This window comes from Rana temporaria, chromosome 10 (assembly GCF_905171775.1).
Source record: "Rana temporaria chromosome 10, aRanTem1.1, whole genome shotgun sequence".
In the NCBI taxonomy this organism is placed as follows: domain Eukaryota; kingdom Metazoa; phylum Chordata; class Amphibia; order Anura; family Ranidae; genus Rana; species Rana temporaria.
In genome coordinates this window covers 90,060,377-90,077,673 of record NC_053498.1, presented here as the reverse complement: position 1 = coordinate 90,077,673, position 17,297 = coordinate 90,060,377, and positions in this window count along the sequence as shown.

Genomic DNA, 17,297 nt, shown 5'->3' with positions numbered 1-17,297 from the left:
GTCATTGTTTGAACCATGTTTTTTCTTTTTGATTCTGCCCTGTTTTTTACTGATGTTTTAGTTTCTGTGCTAATGTTATTTAAGTTTTATAGTAAAACAATAGGCTGCTGGTCCCGACGGACCACTGTTCCCCTCATGTGTTGGCACCTGACTAGGACGGCTGTCTTAGTCGTGGTCCCACCCCATTGTGGGCTTCAGCGCCCACGTCATGATGCATCTTTGTACCTAGTCTTTGCTCTACTCCGAGCTCTATTTTGCTCTCTTTTGTCTTCTATTTTTTTCTCCCTTTCTTCCGCTTCTTTTTCTTTTCTTTTCTCCCCCCTTCTTCTTTGGTCCCCGGGGTGCGTGAGCGGAGTATATTGTAGAGATATTCCCCTGATTCAATGACCCTTCGCTTGGTTGTCCCTGAATGTCCAGGGCATGAAACTCCCCTCAAAAAAGAGTCAAGGTTTTCAAATACCTTAAACAGCAAAACATTGATATAGCATGTTTACAGGAAACCCACTTCTCCACTTCTTCTTGTCCTAAGTATTTTGCTTCAAACTACTCCCAAGTTTATTTAGCTAATGGTCCTACTAAACAGAAAGGTGTTCTTATTGCCATACGTAATTCAGTTCCATTTATTTGCAGTAAACAGATCGCTGATCGGATGGCAGATATCTCTCTTGCAGGGTGCTGTTCAGGATAATGAGGTAACTATCATGACTTACTACGCCCCGATGATAATCGGGGACCCTTTCTGACCACGTCTGCTCCCTGTTAAGGACCCATCAGAAGGGCACACTTTTACTTGCTGGTGACTCCAATGTGTCGCTGAGCCCCTCGCTTGACAAGTATCCATCGGAACACAAGTCCCCCTCTCCCGCTGCTAAAAAGTTCCTTCAGGCTTTGCGTAATCATGACTTGGTGGATCTCTGGCGGGAGTTTCATCCCCTTGGTAGGGACTATACCCACTATTCTCACCCTCATCACTCCCATTCCAGGATCGACCATATGTTTGTACTCCGGAAACATCTTCCTTTGGTCGACTCTGTTTCCATTTTAGCGGCCCCCTGGTCGGATCATGACCCTGTTTTGACAGTATGTCACTCTCTTCTCAACAAACCGCAATATGCCCCCTGGGTCATGAACGACTCCCTCCTGTCTTTTAAATCGATTCTTAATGATATTCACGAAGCTTCTAAGGACTATTTTAACCTCAATACGGGGACTGTCTCATCTCCTGTGACGTTGTGGGAAGCATATAAAGCGGTCCTTCGGGGTCATGTGATTCGCATAGCGTCACAGCGCAAGAGAGAGCGTACTCAAGCTCGTCGGGCTCTGGAGCAGCGTTTGGAGGTCTTGTCTTCGGCCTTCAAGCAGACTCCCTCCCCGGCGAATCGCAGACTTTTAGATGCGGTCCGTACGGACTTAGATTTATGTTTAACTGATGAAGCCGAACGCACTTTGCGTTGGGCTCGCCAAAAGTGGTACGCCAAGGCGAATAAACCTAATGCGATGCTGGCTAATAGACTCCGAACCTTCGCCCCTAAATTTGCTCCCATAAACCTGCGCACCCGCCACAATGTCCTCACGGGTAACCCACAACGGATATTGGATGAATTCCGCCATCGTCTCACAAAGCTCTATTCTCCCCCTACTCATTCCTCTACTCAAGGTCTAGATACCTTTTTGTCTAACTTATCCTTGCCTTCTCTATCAGACGCACACACGTCTTTGATGGATCGAGATATTCAGGTCCAGGAAGTTCTTCAATGTATTAAGGACTTGAAGGTCGGAAAGAGACCGGGCCCGGATGGCTTCACGGCCTTGTATTATCGGAAGTTAGCGGACGTCCTGGCCCCACATTTGGCGGCCATGTATAATTCCATAAAGAAAGGTCAGTCGTTCACGCCTGATCTGCTAACCGCTAACATTGTGATGATCCCGAAGCCGGATAGGGACCATTCCTCTTGGGCTAATTTTAGGCCAATCTCATTAATTAATATCGATATGAAAATCTTGACTAAGATTTTGGCCAATCGATTGAATTCTTTTCTCCCACGCCTGATAAAGAAGGATCAGGTGGGCTTTGTCCCTTGTCGACAAGCGGGGGATGCAATTAGACGGCTTCTCCAAATTCAACATATTGTACATGCCAGGTCCCTGGAAACGATGTTTTTGTCCCTCGATGTCAATAAGGCCTTTGACACACTGTCTTGGCCTTATTTGACACAAGTCCTTAGCCATTATGGCTTCGGTACTTCTTTTTTGGGCTGGATTTCGGCTATTTATGACTCCCCTCAGGCCAAGGTTCGGTACTATGGATTTGAGTCGTCCACCTTCCCCATTAGGAGGGGGACACGGCAGGGGTGCCCGCTTTCCCCGCTCCTGTTCGTCCTGGCTCTGGAGCCTTTGGCAGAGGCCATTCGATCCCATCCGGACGTGTCGGGGGTGGAGGTGGCGGGTACTTCACACAAATTGTCACTGTTTGCAGATGACATTCTGTTGACCATCACCAAACCTAGAATTTCTCTCCCCAATTTGTTGTCCCTTTTGGATTCTTTTGCTTTGTTCTCAGGCTTAGCAGTTAATCAGGCAAAATCGAAGGCAATGTCTATCAACCTTTCCCCCTTGGATTTAGACTCCCTACGGTCGGCGTTCCCTTTTCAATGGTTGACCTCATTACCCTATTTGGGGATTAAGCTTACCTCGAAGTACTCCGAACTGTATCAGGCCAACTTTCCTTCTTTGTTTGGCAATTTGTCAGCTATGCTCGCCTCTTGGTCCACTCTTCCGCTCTCTTGGTTCGGGAGGGTGGCGACGGTACGTATGACCTATCTTCCAAAACTGCTCTATTATTTTCGGGTTTTACCTGTCCAGGTACCCTCTCATATCCTTAGAATACACCAACGTAAACTTATGCAGTTTATCTGGGGCCATAAGAGGCCCAGGATTAAGAGGCAGGTGCTTTTTGCACGCAGAATTAATGGTGGCCTGTCGGTTCCTAATTTGCTTGCTTACTATACTGCGGCGGGTATCGCTCCATTGTCTCGTCTCCATGAGAAACAGCAAATGCCATTGTGGGCTACTTTTGATTTGGTGGACTCCCACCCGACGCCTCTAGCCTCTCTTCCATGGCTCCCTCGAGCACATCGCCCGCCTTCTATAGGTCCTTGTCTGGCCCATTCCCTTCGGTTATGGGATTCGGTTAAATATTCTGCAGGTCTGATCTCCCCTCATCTTCCGTTGCTTCACCTTCTTCATAGCCCCCTATTCCCACCAGGTAGGGATAATCCCTTACAGTTTGCATGGTGGACTGAACATGGCTTCGTAGATGTTCATTCTATGCTTTCTCCAACCAAGATTATTTATTTTTCACTCTTACGTTCCTCCCATGATATTCCCCTCAGGGAACACTATAGCTACTTACAACTCCGACATTTCCTTCAGCGCCTTCTCAGATCCCAACCTACCCCCTATATCATGACCCCCTTCGAAAGCTTATGTAGATCGCGCCCCCATTCCCCGGGTCTCATATCTCTGATTTACACAGCGATTATCAACTCTAAGAGACCGCCTTTGAGACCTTATCACCTCCAGTGGGAGGCTGAGCTTGGGAAGCAACTCGATCCGGAAGATTGGCAGGCTATGACCATGGCATTGTCTAAATGTTCTACAAATGTTCTCTTTCAAGAGAACGCTTATAAAGTGTTCTATAGGTGTTCTATACCCCGACCAAGCTGGCGAGTTTCATACCTTCCTACTCTCCTTTGTGTTTCCGTGGATGCTCTCAGGAGGGTACGATGGCACACGTCTGGTGGACCTGTCCCAGGGTATGCAGATTGTGGGTTAGAGTTTATGCGCTGCTCCGCAACCTCTTTGATACCAACTTGAAGAGGGACCCCTTTGAGGCCCTTTTATGGAAACCGATCACGGAGCTTCTCCGCCCTGAACGCCAGTTGGCGGCGCATGTTTTTACTGCAACTAAATTGATCATTGCAAGGGCCTGGAAGACCCCGGTTCTCAGCTTCGAAGCAGTTAAAAACTGCATTAATGATATTATGGTTAATGAGAAACTTACTGCTGTGTTGGCAGATACCCACGATAAATTCCTCCGGGTGTGGCAACCCTGGGTGGCTTACAACCACCCTTCACGGTTTGACCCAGCACTACTTTCTCTTTGATGAGCCTCCGTTCCCCCCACCCCGTGGACCCCTTTCCTTCCTCCTTTTTTTTTCTTCTATCTTCTTTTATTCTTTTTACTTTCTTCTTGCTGTTCTTTTCTATTTCTATTCCTCTTTCCCTTCATCGCTACTTGTTCATGCTACTTTTCTAGCTGGCTTTCTTTCTTTTCATCCTCCCTTTCTTTCTTTGTGGCTCGGGCCCTCAGGCTTGGTCCTGCTGGCCTTGGACACAGGATGCATTTTTTCTTTTACAAATTGGAATACTGATTTCCTCTGTTATGTGCCTGCTTGAATTTTATGTATGTGTATGTATATGTGTATATGTATATATATATATATATATATATATATATATATATATATATATATATATATATATATATATGTTTATATTTATATATTTTATTTTTTATTTTTGTCACATCATTTATTTTTATATATATATGTATATATTTCTAATTTTTTTTTTATTTTTTATATACATATATTTTTTTTTTGTAAGGTTGTGTATTGTATAACAACTGTGCTTTTAAGTTTTACATTTACCCCGGTGTGATAACCGGAATGTTACCTAAGCCAGCATTAGGTCACTCTAGCAGGCCACTTGAGTTGAGGACATTTTATAGCCGGCCTTCTGGATTCGCTTTCGGATCCCTAGGAGCGGGACTAACCTCAGGTTTACGGACTATCTTTTCTGATATTTGATAAGCTTATGGTGTGTCCTCCACTGCCTTTTTTTTCTTTTGTATTCTCTTTTTTTTTTGATTGTTGATGTGTTTTTTCAATAAAACTCTTTTGTACAAAAAAAATCATAATTGTTTTGCTAGAAAATTACTCAGAACCCCCAAACATTATATATGGGTTTTTTTTTAGCAGATACCCTAGAGAATACAATGGCGATCGTTGCAACTTTTTATCTCGCACAGTATTTTTCAAACACGTATTTTTGGGAAAAAAAACTGTTTCATGCTTTAAAAAAAACAAAACAGTAAAGTTAGCCCAATTTTTTTGCATAATGTGAAAGATGAAGTTACGCTGAGTAAATAGATACCTAACATGTCACGCTTCAAAATTCCACACGCTTGTGGAATGGCGCCAAACTTTGTTACTTAAAAATCCCCATTTTTTTTTTTTTTTACTGGTTACAGTCACTCTAACGTTCGCAGCGACAACTAACATGAGTGGTTTTCATATGTGGCGAGAGGGGACGTCCCCCCTCCCGCCACCCTCTAGTGCTTCTACCGACTCACATGAGGGATCGGTGTGTCAGAGAACTGATCCGCCGGCCCCCGGTTCTTGAACTGATCCGCCAGCCCCCGGTTCTTGACCATAGAGATTTCCGCCGGCCCCGGTTCTTGACCATAGAGATTTCCGTCAGACCAGATGGTCGCCGGAGTCTCTATGATCATCGGAGGCCGGGCACAAGGTTATGACGTCACGCCCGGCCTCTGCATTAAAAAATCAGACCGTTGTCCTCTGTTTAACCTATCGTTTGTACGAGGCCTTACAGTCACTAAAACAAAAAAAGCAGCCAGTTAGCATTTAATACTTTGTATCTTCTACAATATAAATTTGTACCTTATCATGGATTGATCATATGATATAGAGCAGACTGTGTTAACACAAATACCTAACATTTTACGTTTTGTAAAATAGAAAAAATCTCACTGAATGCTATCGTTTGCTACCTCCAAGAGTATATAAATGTGTAGCTATATTGGAACAGATTTATTGGATGTCTGAAACTCTTAACCCCCTGTGCTTCGTCTGCAACAGAATTTGTCTATAGCTCCTGCAGCATTGAATTTTCCTAAGCCTGAATATTGACTCTGCCACGTGGATGACCTTCTTCCATCCCCTGGGAAACAAATCTCACGCCTTGACTCATCTCCTTAGTTTGCTCTCCTAGCTCTCAAAACTCTTCGAACCATGTTCTTCAAGAATTTATTTCAAGACAGTTATTTGCATGAACACGAACTTCAAGTCGTGTTTCTCTTCCATTAATGTCTTTAAGATAAGACCAGATGGATTTGTAGAACAGACAGGAATTGCTGAATATACAGACATTTATAATTATTGGGTACTGATCCGCACAGCGTTACAGCACATTTTGTGGAAACTATAAAGCGTTATTTTTTTTCTTCTTTCCCCCACTGTGAAACAAGCACATCTAATATTGCTCATGATTCTTTTGTCTTCTACTAAATCATTACAAACAAATCACTTGCAAACTATGCATCATATCGGTTGAAAAGAACAACAAAAAAGGCTTTTTAGCAAATTGTTTGCAAAGCCAGCAAAAACATTATGATAGACTGAAAGGAATAAACAGCCTTTGATCTTATTAACCCCACTGAGACTGCACAGAAAATAATAAACTGCTTTGCTGTTCTAAAAAGTTGGCACACATTGTATTGCTGTTCAGCGCTGCTTCATGTAACAACCTATAATTCCCACAGGGAAAATGGCATGTGGGTAGGTGTGTCACTGAGAAGATAACGATTAGAGCTGATTGAACTGAACTGCGCAAATATGGATTCACTTAAATCCTCACCGTTGGGAGAGCTGGGTTTTTGAAGATTCTCTAATGTATATTGACACCTAAAGAATAATCTCAACCCCAAAAAATGATCATTTTGGGAGCTGGGGAGTAAGCAGGCCGTGCTTGTAATTATATTCCTCTTTTTAGCCCCAAGAGTTACATTTAGATCCTTGACTTTCCTTTACTTTCGTCACTTGCTGCTCACAGCATGATGACCTTTATGAGGAATCTTGGAACACCCAGGCATGCTAGCACAACTAAGACAGCTGCAAACCTACCAAGACATGGCCGTCCACCTAAACTGGCAGGCCGGGCAAGGAGCACATTATTTAGAGAAGCAGCCAAGAGGCCCATGGTAACTCTGGAGGAGCTGCAGAGATCCACAGCTCAGGTGGGAGAATCTGTCCACAGGACAACTATTAGTCGTGCTCTCCACAAATCTGGCATTTATGAAAGTGTGGCAAGAAGAAAGCCATTGTTGAAAGAATGGCATAAGAAGTCCTGTTTGCAGTTTGCAAGAAGACATGTGGGGGACACAGCAAACATGTGGAAGAAGGTGCTCTGGTCAGATGAGACTAAAACTGTTTTTTTTTTACCTAAAAGCAAAACACTATGTATGGCTGGAAAACTAACACTGCATATGAATACAAATGCACGTCACAATTTTCAGATATTTATTTGTAAAAAAAATAAATTAAAACCTTTTAAAATTTTCCTTCCACTTTACAATTATGTCCCACTTTGTGTTGGTCTATCACACAAAATCCCAACAAAATACATTTACTTGTATGTGGAAAACTTCAATAAGTGTGAATACTTTTTCAAGGCACTGTAGATCATGAACTTCTGTTTTTTATATTCTTTCCCAGATTTTATTTAGGAAGCGATGTCACGACATTCTGTACCTACCTTGTAAAGTAAGTGCTGTACTTGGACTTTTGTACTATTCCATTTATTCAATTAAATGTTTATGAAACTAAATTTGGATCAGGAATGTTTTTTGAAGATGCAGGACAGTAATTTGTAAACTTCAAGAGAAGCTCCAGCCCCCCCCCCCCCAAAGAAAAATACTGTAGCTGTTGACATTTAATATTAGGGCACTTACCTTTCCAGGCATTCAGTGACATCCTTACCCGAGCCGATTCTTCAATCAGCTATCGGGTGCTGCTGTGGCCATCCTGGCTAAGGGAAACCAGCAGTGAAGCCTTGCAACTTGTCAACACAGGTACCCGCTTCCCCTTCAAATGGTACCAAATGTGGCAGTGGAGGGGGAGGCAGACAAGCAGAGCTTGCCCTTTTGGGTGGAGCCCCGCTTTAATGGTGCCACACAACTAGCCTAAATTCTGTTAAATATTTTTATATGATTTAAAAAAAAAGTGAAGCAACATTTTTATACTTCAGACTGATAGCACTCAACTGATACACTTATAGCACTCCATTATTGAACACCCTGAGTATTGATTTTTCTCTGTGTATATGCCCAATAATAATACAGATTTGCAGTCTTGTGATTTATTTGTGATTCCTTGATTCATGATCCTGCAATTGAAAAAACTTGTAAAATTCAGCCATCGGCTATATTTTTTCCAATGCAATTACGCTTGTAAGCTTAGGGGACGATGACATATTAGCCAAGGAATATTATATCACAGAAACTGCTGCCCCAATGTGAAAATGACAGGTCATTCCTGACTTGCATCTGTCATTACTTTCCCAGAATTAACAGAGCTCCAGTCGGCAAAATGAAATACATTGTTTTTTTTTTTTAAAACATAATTTGTGACTTTTTGGAATGCAGTGGGTACTGATGAGAAACAAAATAGTCTCCAAATAAAAACTGATTTCACACTGGGGTTTAATAAGCAATCCTAGCCTCTAGCAAGCAGGCTGAAAATATTAAAAAAAATCCTTACAGCCTTTAAAACTACTTGATAACGACATGTAATCTCATCTCATGTGGTATATCACTCACCAGTAAGTACAGATCATTTTCAGTAGACATGATTCAGATGAAAAAGGGAAAATACAAAAAAAGGAACTGCATCTGCATTAGCTTTAGCCCAAAATTTCTTATACTACAGATTTAGGTAAGCAAGGTGCTTCAATCTAAAACCTGATAGTGGGCCAGATTATCGTAGATCTCCGGCGGCGTAACGTATCTCCTTTACGTTACTCCGCCGCAAGTTTTACGGGCAAGTGTCTGATTCACAAACCACTTACCTGTAAACTTGCGGCGGCGTAGCGTAAAGTCCACCCGCGCAAGCCCTCCTAATTCAAATGATCCTGGTAGGGGGCGTGGATTATTTAAATTAGGCGCGCGCCCGCGCCGATCGTACTGCGCATGCTCCGTCGGGTAAATTACCCAACGTGCATTGCGCTAAATGACGTCGCACGGACGTAATTTGTTTTGACGTTAACGTAAATGGCGTCCAGCGCCATTCACGGACGACTTACGCAAACGACGTTAAATTTTCAAATTGCGACGTGGAAACGACGGCCATACTTAACATTGAGTACGCCACCTAGGGGGCATGTTTATCTTTACGCCGCGTATCGCTTACGGAAACAACGTAAAATCACTACGACGGGCAAGCGTACGTTCGTGAAACGGCGTGACTAGTCATTTGCATATTCTACACTGACCGCAATGGAAACGCCACCTAGCGGTCAGCGTAGATATTGCACCCTAAGATACAACGGCGCTGGCCGTCGTATCTTAGGCATGTTTAAGTGTATCTCAGTTTGAGAATACACTTAAACATACGACGGCCTTAGATTCGGACTTACGTCAGAGTATCTGCTGATACGCCAGCGTAATTCTATGTGAATCTGGCCCAGTGTCTGAAACAAGACAGCAGCTAGAAGTCAGTCTGCAAATAAAAGAACTAAGCCCAAGGCACATCACTAGACCCCCATTATAGGCTCTTTGGTGATCTCCCACTAAGCGGTTGATTTCAACAAATATCTTTTAATAAGATTATATGTGAACATCATTTATTTTATGCATGTTATTCGCCTGTAAATGCCTCCCTTGTGTAGACATCCGAGAGCCCTGAGATTGCTGCTGGGCATCACCTTCTTCGATGCTTTGTAAGCATCGTCAGCAGGCTCAGAGCTGTCATTCAATCAACACACTAAATTATCACACCATGCCCATTATGTCATCTTCTTGCGGTATAACAAAGCGGTAAGTTTACCAGACCAAAAGGGAACAAAAAAGAGCAGTTCATTGCTGGTTTACACTTTAATTGCCTTAAAACAACGTGTTTCTGTCACTGGTCTAAAACATGGTTGAACGTGACTTTTTCCTATTAAAAAGTTCACTTACATGCAAATGCATTATAGCTTTTTTTTTTTTTTTGTGTGTGTTTTTTTACTTTAAAAAAATATTACTGACTTTTATTAACTTTTCTGTATTTTTGTAAATCTTATTACTCTATTACTATTTGCATTGACGCTCCCAACTCATAAACTATTATTTGAATTTAATTTAACCATGTAATTGTGCAGAAATGTCTATTACTAGTGTTAAACTATTAGGCCTTGTACACACGAGCAGACATGTCCGATGAAAACGGTCCGCGGATCGTTTTCATCGGACATGTCTGCTGGGAGCTTTTGGTCTGATGTGTGTACACACCATCAGACCAAAATCCCCGCGGACAGAGAACGCGGTGACGTAGAAGACACTGACGTTCTCTAAGGCCCCGTACTCACGACCAAACATGTCTGCTGAAACTGGTCCGCAGGCCAGTTTCAGCAGACATGTTTGGTCGTGTGTGGGCGCGAGCGGGCCGAATTCCAGCAAACATTTGCCCGCCGGGCCTTTTCCCAGCAGACAAATATTCCTGGACTTGTTTTAAAACAGTCCGCTGGAATTCTGCCCGCTTGGACATGTACGGTCGTCAGTACAGACCTACCGTACATGTCCAGGCGCCCGCCGTCCCTCGCATGCGTCGAATGACTTCGACGCATGCGTGGAAGCATTTTAAAGGCGGGCCGCCCACGTCGCTGCGTCATTGTCGCGGCGACACCGCGTCATCGACGCGGCGACACCGCGGACACGCCCCGCGTATTGTTTACGCGCGGACTTCTGTACGATGGTGTGTACAACCATCGTACAGAAGCCCTCTGGCAGACATGTATGGTGAAAACGGTCCGACGGACCGCTTTCACCATACATGTTTGGTCGTGAGTACCCGGCCTAACACGGAAGTACAATGCTTCCACGCATGCGTCGAATCAATTCGACGCATGCACGGGATTTCGGGCTGCTGGTTATACGTCATAACCAGCGGACATGTCCGATGAGTCGTACTAACCATCGGACATGTCCGACGGACATGTTTCCAGCGGACAAGTTTCTTAGCATGCTAAGAAACTTTTGTCCGCTGGAAACCTGTCCGCTAGGCCGGAAAAATGTCTGCTAGGCCCTACACATTGTCGGACATGTCTGCGGAAACTGGTCCGCGGACCAGTTTCAGCGGACATGTTCGGTCGTGTGTACGAGGCCTAAGTTTTAAACAGCAAAGTATGTTCAATTTTCCACTCAGTGACCTCAACATACGTTATTTAAATTACCATTTGTCTTTGCTAAGCCTTTGAAAATATTTGTATGTGGAATGTTCATTATTGTGTTTTCTACTCCCCTGAAAGTTCTGTGTGAATAGGCAAGCTTGAATCATTGAGAGTCACTGAAAAAATACATAATTTAGAGAAAGCATTAGTAGATCTAACATCTAAGTAAATGGCAACAATTTTTAGATCCCACACCATAAGCATTATATAAGCCTGTACTCTAGTTTCATTTGTATTTTGGTTGTCTAGCTTTTGTTATGTTTTCACAAGCGGAGAAGTGGAATAAAGTTTATCAAAGCAAAATTTCCATTACTTTCAAATTGGATTTTTTTTTTCTTTGATAAATGACCCCTCTGGGAAGTAACAATGGTCCCTAGGGATTCTGGACGGGTCCCAAGTCATTCTGGGAGAAGATCCAGCTTCATACTGTTCTATGAATACTTAACACGGCATCATTTGCATAAGTGGTGAGAATGTTTCTCTTCTGCTATTTGTGCAATACGAAGGCAAAACAACTTCCTTGCAACAGATTATTTTAGACTTGTCTGTAATCGTCACTCAGCATACAGCAGGGAGAAAGAGTTGATGTGTTATTGGACTATTCTAAATGTCAAATGAATTGAAGCTTTTAACCTAAAAAAAAAAGATCAGTGGAAGAAGGTCTGGAGAAGTGAAAATAATAGGCTTAAGGTCTGTATCATGACTGGGTTTGAAGGAGAACCAGGGAGGCTAGCGGTCTACTTAGTAAAACAAGTACGGTACTTACCTTATTGGCTGACCTGGGAATAGCTGGAATTATTTTCAAAGGCTGTAGATCGTATAGGTAGTTTAGCTGCAATTTGGCTCATGTCTGCAAAATATCCACTCACCTGCCTCGTTAATTTGATTTTAAGAGCACAGGCTAGGATACAATAATATTTGTGATGGCTTGGCTCCCCCATCCTCTCTCCCCTTCTTCCATTTCTCTCTTTTTCCATATTACTTTCCTTCCTATTTCTTCTCCTGGGGGGGGGGGGAGCACTGTGACAGGTTAGTGAGGGGTTTGGGGGGAGAACTGTGGCAGGCGAATGAGGGGTTTGGGGGGGGAGAACTGTGGCAGGCTAGTGAGGGGTTTGATCGGGAGCACTGTGGCAGACTAGCAGCAGGGGGGTTGGTGGAAGCACTTTGGCAGACTAGCGGGGATGTTACTACCCCACAGTCCACCAGAGACCCCACACAACCACCAGAGACCCCACACAACCACAAGGGACTCCTGCACAGTCATCATGGACCCCACACAGCCACCAGGGACCCTACACAACCACCAGAGACCCCACATAGCTACCAGAGACTCTGCATAGCCTCCAGAAACCCAACATAGCCACCAGAGACCCCACATAGTCACCAGAGACCGCACATAGCCACCAGAGACCCATATAGCATCCTAAGACCCCCACATAGCCACCAGAGACTCCACATAGCAACCTAAGACCCCAAATAGCCACCAGAGACTCCAAACAGCCACCATAGCCACCCTGAATAGAAAGGGGTGGGACAAATTTAGATGAGGGGCACCCAATTTAAGTCTTGCCTGGGGCAGCACAAAACCAAAATACACCACTGGCCCCACTTCCCACTCCCTCCTCGCTGTCTGTGAGCTGTGATTGACAGCTAGAGGAGCCAATGGCTCCCGCTGCTATTTCTTAGCCAATCAAGAGGCAGAGATTTGGGAGAGCAGCCTCTCTCATGTACATCACTGAATTGTGATCAGGCTTGGGTAAGTATTAGGGAGGGGGGTGGGGAGCTACATACTGAAGTTTTTTTTACCTTCATACATAGAATGCATGAAGGTAAAAAACTTTCAGCTTTTATAACCACTTTAAATCCAAAAAGAACACGTGCGTTATAGGTTATGCTATGGGTTAAAAAGTGATTGTGGCATAATGATTTGGTACAGCACCATCTGCAATACTGTGGTAAACTTTAATCTCAAGCTGACTTATATGATATACAGAACAATATCTAATAATGTCAGGCATACAACTTAAGATGGCCATACTTTGATAGAACTTAAACGGTTGGCCTGTCCAAAATTAGTATTCATTTGGTATTAGATTCTGAAGTGTTGAACATCTCATAAAATTCAATGGAGACTATATAATTTACAACCCTCACTGTGCTTTTGTGAGTATAATATATAAAAATATAATTAGCTTATTCCAATCGACTCACTATACAAATAAGGATCCAACAAACCAACAAAAGAGGCATATGAATATTACCTTAATCATTTAACGACTGCCCAATAGCAGATTTACTGCTACAGGGAGGCCGTTCTGTGCAGAATCACATATGTATACATGATTCTGCACATCCCCCTAGGGGTTGCACACACGCTCTGTCGGTGGGCTGCATCTGTTGTGATTACTCACAGCACAAGCTGATCTGTGGGTGACGGGCAATGGAGGTCCGCTGGCACCCGCCGATCATCGATCAGAGACACAGAGAAGAGTAAACAAAGCAGAGCTCTGTTATGATGGGGAAAGTGATGGATTCTGTGTCCCTGGGAATAAAATCCATCACTTCCCTCACTAAAAGCAGCACACAGTTTACACAAAAACACTGGCTAGGCACACAGTTAACCCTTTTAATCACCCTACATGTTTAACTCCTTCCCAGCCAGTGTCATTAGCACAGTGACAGTGCATATTTTAAGCATCGATCACTGTACTAGTGTGACTGGTTCCCACAAAGTGTCAGTTAGTATCCGATTGTCCACCACAACATCGCACTTTCGCTATAAGTCACTGATCGCAACCCTTACTAGTACTGTATAAAAAAATCTTGCATATATATATATATATATATATATATATATATATATATATATATATATATATATATATATATATATATATATATATATATATATCAAAGTTTGTAGGAGCTAGAACGTTTGCACAAACCAATCAATATATGCTTATTGGGATATTTTTACCAAAAATATGTAGAAGAATACAAATTGGCCTAAATTCAGGGCTTTTTTTCAGCAGGAACGCAGGGGAATGCAGTTCAGGCATCTCCAGGACTGAATGTGTGCAAGGGATGCTGGGGTGTTCTGAAGGGTATGCTAATGCTGGCTGCTGGGGGATCTATTGTAGCTGGGTGGGGGTCTATTTTAGCATGGGGGGTCTGTTGTTGCTGAGGAAGTCTGTTACTGGTGGGAGATCTATTGTGGGTGGGGGTGGGTCTTATTTTGCTGAGGGGGTTAGTTGTTGCTGGGAGAGATCTACTGTTGAGGGAGGGGTCTATAGTTGCTGGCTGCTGGAGGGGCTCTTGATGCTGGCTGTGGGGATATCTGTTGTTGCTGCCGGGGGTTGATAGTTTCTGGGGAGTCTATTGTTACTGGGGGTCTATTTTTGCTGGTGTATATTTCGCTGCCAGTGGTCCATTATTGTTGTAGGGAGATCTATTGTTGCTGGGGGTTCTATTGGTGTTGCTGGCTGCAAGGGATCTATTTTACTGCTTTTCTTGTTATTATTAACAAATTCCATACAAATTACTTGGCACCAAAAAATTATACTTGGTTCTGTATTCTCTATAAAGGGCAGTACTGGAAGGTGGGCAGGGGGTGGAGCCAAGGAACGGTCCTCGGAGGTGGGTAGGGGGAGGAGAAATGGGGTGATTTAGAAAGGGGGAGTTCCTGCACCTATTCTGTGACAAAAAAAAGCCCTGCCTAAATTTATGAAGACATTTTATTTTTTTTATTTTTTTTAATGGATATGTTTTGTAGCAGGAACAAAAATGTTTTTATTTATTTTTTCAAAATTTTGTTGTTTACAGCGCAAAAAAAATGCAGCGATGAACAAGTACCACTAAAAGAAAGCTCTATTCGTAGGAAAAAAAATACATACATTTTTAATTGGGTACAGCGTTGCATGTGCAATTGTCAGTTAAAGTAATGCAGTGCCATATTGCAAAAAATGACCTTGTCATGAAGGGGGATACATCTTCCAGAGGTCAAGTGGCTAAAGTAAAATATGATTAAACCAGAACAAATGATCTGGTTCAATACAGCGCTAAGTACTTCTTTATCCCCTTATTAATGTATCACAAAATATATACTGTATATATAGTAAGGATATCAATTCAAAAATAATAGCAAAAATAAATGTGTACAGTACATAAATCCCCAAAGGACTCAACAGTGTCCAATAATAAATAAACACATGTAGCAAAACTTCTTTCGTCACTCCTATGTGACTATTATCCACTCTGCACTCACCAAATGATATTGCCACACTCATCCAAATATGACAATTGGCTTATGAGATCCAGGAAAGATGAAAGCTGCCTCTTCAATCACTAAGCTATCTTCTGATGATTACATGTACTTTCTCCACCAGCAAACATACAAAGGAAGAGGCCATGAGTTTATGTGAAATCTCCATTAATAACTGTAAAATATTGCAATTATAAATATATTTCAATTAGCTTTGTGTCTATGTAACAGAGCCACCAAGAGGGCTAGGTTAAGTAGACAAGACGGTGTCTAGGCTTGTGTATACAAACAATGGAGATCCAAACCTCCATGTTTCGCACATACTCACTTCAAAGGATCCCATGCTGGGACATGCAATGAAGGGAGGCCAACCTGCAATCAATACTAAACTTCCCGGGAAAATTCAATTAAATCTCCTGCCCAGAATAGTGACAAGGATTTGCATTAAAGGGGACTGACTTATGCAAAGTATAGGAATTGGAGATCTAGCCAGTCCGTAACCAGTAATAGGTAAGCCCTCCAATCGAGAGCCATGCTATGCCAACCAATGAGGCATCAGCCTGTAATGATATACATGGCAGTGTTGCCAACCGTCCGTATTTTTACGGACTGTCCGTAAAAACTGGCACTTTTTTCCCCATCTGTAAATGTCTGTAGTTGCAAGAATGTGCCAGTAAAAATAGCCGAGATTGGTTCGGCTTGGAACTGGGCATGCGCAGTTCCGGAGCTTGCCGTGCCGAGCCGAGCATATGCGGTATTCAGCCAGCAGGGGCGGATTTCACAGAGTCTGTGCCATGAGGCGCCGGCGAGTGATGTATTAGGACATCCCACCAGGCGCACGCGCGCCAGAATTTTAAGTCTGTAACTAACCAGGAGGTCGGAGGAGCGCAGCACTGGAGCAGGAGTCAGGACTCGGAGGCTGAGCAGCACGCGGCGGTGGCGGAATGGAGCAGCCTGCTGCATCCAGGCAAAACAAAGTTCACAGGGGAGTCGGAGACGGACAGAGTGACAGACAGTGACATCAGGTGATGGTGGCAAAGGGGGATCCGATGGAGGGAGGGGGTGATGGTGGCACCACAGAGGGGGACAATGGAGGCAGGGGATTAATAGAGGCAGGGGGAGATTGGAGGCAGGGGGTGATGGTGTCTGTGGTGGCACCGCATAGGGGGATGGAGGCACCACAGAGGGTGGGGGATGGAGACAGGGGTTGTTGGTGGCACGGCAGAGGGGGATGGAGGCAGGGGACGATGGAGGCAGGGGGTGATTGGAGGCAGGGGGGCCTGGGGGAGGCAGGAGAGATTGGAGGCAGGGGGAGATTGGAGGCAGGGGAGATTGTGGCACCGCAGAGGGGGGTGAAGGAAGGGGGTGTTGGTGGCAGAGGGGGATAGAGGCAGGGTGTGATATGACTAAATAATTTGCCCTTATTATATCGAAAATGACAAAAATATGTTTTTTACCCTAATATCTACCTTAAATCACATTGCTATTTGCCTATCGTACTTGTTTGTAGACTAAATACTGAAATGTGCACCTAAAAATTTAATTTAGTAACTTTTGTGAAATGCCAGCAAAAACGTGGCTGTGCCAGTAAATTTCGGGTGTCGTGCCAGTAAATTTCAATCTGGTAGGTTGGCAACCCTGATACACGGACTGGATGAGAGGGAAATTTCACTTTATGGGAAAGCAGCCATCAGAATGGATCCAAAGGGTAAATATAGTAAAGATCTGCCTGCCTTTTACTTGTAACTGA